We start from the raw sequence: 4,344 nt of genomic DNA, 5'->3' as shown, positions 1-4,344 counted from the left end.
AGGTGATATTTTGTCAAAACTTCAGAAATTCAATGATAAGTAAGTAAGAAAAGTTTAACTTAACTATAACATCAGTACCGATGTCAAAATTTTTCACCTGTAATTTCAATACCCTTTAAAAGTCACATTGGTTAAAATTTTATGTTTAAAATGGTCAGAATGGTACTGAGCCGTCAGATCGCCCCTACCATAGAACCCTAAAACTCTGGCGCACTTAAGGCATTCTTCTTCAAAAGCCTGATATTCATAACAATCGGTAATTTTACATATGGCTTTTGTAACTTTTTTATTCCACCCTTTTATGTATCGACGGCAGAATGGTAGCGGACTGGGCGTCAATTAGAGTCATTGTGTTGACTGAAGATGATTGATCGGTTTAGAGGTTTAGACTTAAATAGTAAATTCGTGCCAGTGATTACATCTCTTTAACAGGTTGTATTGAACCATGATATTTTTGTACAGGTGTTACCTAGTAAGTATTTACGTGATAGGGCACAAAGGTACAAATTATGTTATTAACGAAAAAAAACTCTTACATAAGTTAAATCTTCATGACTCTTCCAAAACTAATATTTATGTTAATTTTATGATTCAGTATTAGTTCGCTTTAATCATAACCAAATCCTTTGATATTATGATATACTTTATAATGAATAGGTATCCTTTGATATACACAGGTATATACAGGAGCTGATACCAGCATGTTCTGCACACATAGTGAGTGCTTCCTCCCCAGCAGCGCAGGCACGCCCCTATCACACGTGATGACGTGACACGTGAACTACTCAGGGCGCGGCGCGAGGCACTCCACCACGAATAACATTTAAATTTTAAATTTCTAATGCGGTACATAATTAGCTTTCACTTCATACCAACATTTTCAGATTCGGCTAAAAAATTATATTGGGTGCGCATTAAAAAAATTCAAAGTGATGCAAAACTTTTGCATGCACTTAAGGGGCCAGCGTAATTTGGCAGTATGATGAACGCTGATATTGATAATTGGTATTTGTTTAAATTTTAATATTTTACGATATTTCCTCGTTAAATTGTTGTGTGATATTTTCAACTTGTGGCATGTAAAATATCTACACTGATTTGGATTTGCATACTTTCCACCACTGCCGTTTCACGCGCATCTCATGTAACTTTAAAAGTCGAGTTCCGAGATAATTACGTTTAAAGTTTTAAATATTCAAATGCTGTAATCGTTGACGGTTCATCGTAATTTTTTTATTTTTTCTAATATACATGTAGGAAATATGGTCACAGAATAGGCCCTTTTTTCGCAAAATTGAATAGTTTTCATTTTATTCGAATTAAATGGTTCCGCATGATCAACTCTTCCATACTATAGTGGTCACACGAAGTCATGTAAGTCAAGTTACATGACATACGCGTGATCAAACGTGACACGTATTACTTGACCAATATTGTTGTCGTATAAACCAAGCGCTCGGCCAGTCATGCCTAACTCCGGAAACTTAAGAAACGATGGTGATATTTTGGTTGTGTCAGTCATGCAACTCAAGTTAACTGAGTTGTGCCTGACGCCATCGGCAAAAAAATGAAGTTACATGAGTTAGTCATATGCTTTTCTCAGTAAATAATGAAGATTTTCAAAATTTTCTTATAGAAGATATATCTTTAATGGTTTTTAAGACGATTTAGACTGGTTATACGTAACTCATGTAACTCGAGTTAACGGAGTTAGGCGTGACACTGCAGACCATTGCATGTATAACTTACTCTATCACGTAGTGACATTGTAATATTATTACAATTATTATTCTCTTTATTTATTTCTCATCTTAAGTTAGGTTATTTTATAATATGAATATAAAAGTAAAATATAAAAACACTTACTAAACAATAAAAATTAATATAAACACATTATAAAAAACCTAACCTAGGGTGCCGCCAGCAGCGGGGCAAGGCCCAAGCTACCGGTGGTCAGGGCTGCAGAGAGAGGAACCGGCGGACTATCCGCGCCGTGTCCAAGATCACCGCCTTCTGCATCTGACCCTTGATCCAACCACCTAGCGAGAGTCTCTCAAGGTGTTGGTCGAGACTCTTCGCTATTAGACCGTTTACTGAAACAATGATCGTCGAATCAACATCCCACATGGCGGTTATCTCGTGAGCCAAGTCTAGGTACTTACTGGACTTGTCCTTCTCGGCCTTCACGAGATTCTCATCATGGGGGATGGTGATGTCAACGAGCACGGCCCGACGTTGCGATCGATCTATTATCACAATATCAGGCTTATTGGCTACAATAGTCCTGTCAGTGATGATAGATCGATCCCAATAGAGCGTGGCACGACCATTCTCGAGAACAGGCGCAGGTAAGTACTTGTAGTACGGTACTTCGCGGTCCACAAGGTCATATAGAAGAGCAAGTTGCTGGTGAATAATCCTGGCTACGAGATTATGTCTGTGCAAGTACTCGCCGTTAGCAAGATGAGAGCAACCGGAAATGATATGCCTGAGTGACTCTCCGGGACGGCGGCATGCCCGACAGATGTCGACCGTACCGTCCTTCAGGATATATTTCCGATAGTTGTTCGTCATCATCACTTCGTCCGCAATTGCACAGGCAAAACCCTCGGTTTCTCCGAAGAGGTCCCCGAATCGTAACCAGTTCACCGACGCGAGCAGGTCCACATCGGGTCCCGTGAGGGCCTTGTAGAACCGCCCGTGTAGCACCTTACTCTCCCATGCCGCCTTGCGATCCGCAGTACTTAGTACCACAGGTTTGCGCCAGTTCTCGTTTGCCAAGGAAAGCGGCGTGAGGTTCCTATCTACTGCCACCACATCACGATGCATCCCACACTCGTTGTTAAGGAAATAGTTCCTGAGATTGTACACCTCGTGGTTGTGGAGATCCTTGGCGTTTAGGAAGCCTCGGCCTCCACACTTCCGTGGGATGTACAATCTCATAACTGACGAGCGTGGGTGTAGCATGCGATGTGCGGTGAGCAGTGATCGGACCCTCCGATCCAGGGCGTCCAGCTCGGTCTGAGTCCACCTTAGTATGCCAAAGGAGTATGTGAGTAGGGACATTACCCAGGCGTTGAAGGCGCGCACTTTGTTGCCTCCTGACAAAAGACTGTTAAGGACTTTTGTGAGCCGACTGAAAAAGCGCTCCGCTCCTCCACCGACCGTCTAATACCCTCGTCCTCAATACCCAACGACTGTGACATACAGAGGTATTTATAGGTTTCTGATTCAGAGATAGATCTGAAAGACATTGTCTCAGAAAGTTGTAAATTTGTTGAATTTACAACCCTCCCCCGCTGTACATGCATAACCGCACATTTATCGACACCAAACTCCATGTGGATGGCACTACTGAAAACTTCGGTGGTTTTCAGTAGCTCCAACAAGTCTTGGCTATTTGGTGCAAATAATTTGAGGTCATCCATGTACAGAAGGTGAGAAATGACTTCACCCTCTCTCCGAAGCCGACAACCTAGTCCCAAATCCTTCAGCAGGGTGCTGAGGGGATTCAAAGCTAGGCAGAACCACAGGGGACTCAGACTGTCGCCCTGAAAGATTCCTCGCTCAATCCTTATAACATCCTGCGGGCCAGGGCGGTCATCCCGGCCTCCTGGTTGACGAAGGACTGTGGTCCACTGTCTCATACACGCGCTTAGGAAGGCTCTCAAAGCTGCATCAACTTTATACAGCTCTAAGACCCTCCCCAACCATGAATGAGGCACCGAATCATAGGCCTTTATTACAATTTATTATTATGGTACCTATCTACATATATTTATACATATATTTAGGTAATTATTTCAAATAAGTGCAACTTATCACTTAGGTGCTAGTAATTTTTTTTACCATAAATATATTCTATCTTTAGTAATTAGAATAGTAAACGAGCTCTAAAACGAAACCAATTCGATAAAAAAATACATATTCTGTAGAAGCAAGTTCGAAACTGGCTACCTCGTAAATCGTTGCCGCGTGAATTAACCACGCCCACCAAATCATTCGGTCTATATCATTCGGTCACCTTTATCATTCAAAACGGATGATTTACACCTTGCAAACCAGTAGACGATAATTATTTTATTAATATACACCACCTGTTAGTTAAATCTGTAACGACAGCATTAAGTATCTTTCCACCTGTGATATTGCATTGGATTTTGGAAATAAATTAGAATTTTTTTGTACTAGCTTTTGCCCGCGACTTCATCTGCGTGCGATGATGATGATGATTGATAAAAACTATCCCTTCTCGGTCCCTCCTCAGACCTCAAACTATCTTCATACTAAATTTTCGGTTCATCGGTTAAGCGTGAAGAGGTAACAGATAGACAGAGAGTTAGT

Source organism: Cydia splendana, chromosome 1 (genome assembly GCF_910591565.1).
Source record: "Cydia splendana chromosome 1, ilCydSple1.2, whole genome shotgun sequence".
In the NCBI taxonomy this organism is placed as follows: Eukaryota; Metazoa; Arthropoda; class Insecta; order Lepidoptera; family Tortricidae; genus Cydia; species Cydia splendana.
This window is presented reverse-complemented; position numbering follows the sequence as displayed.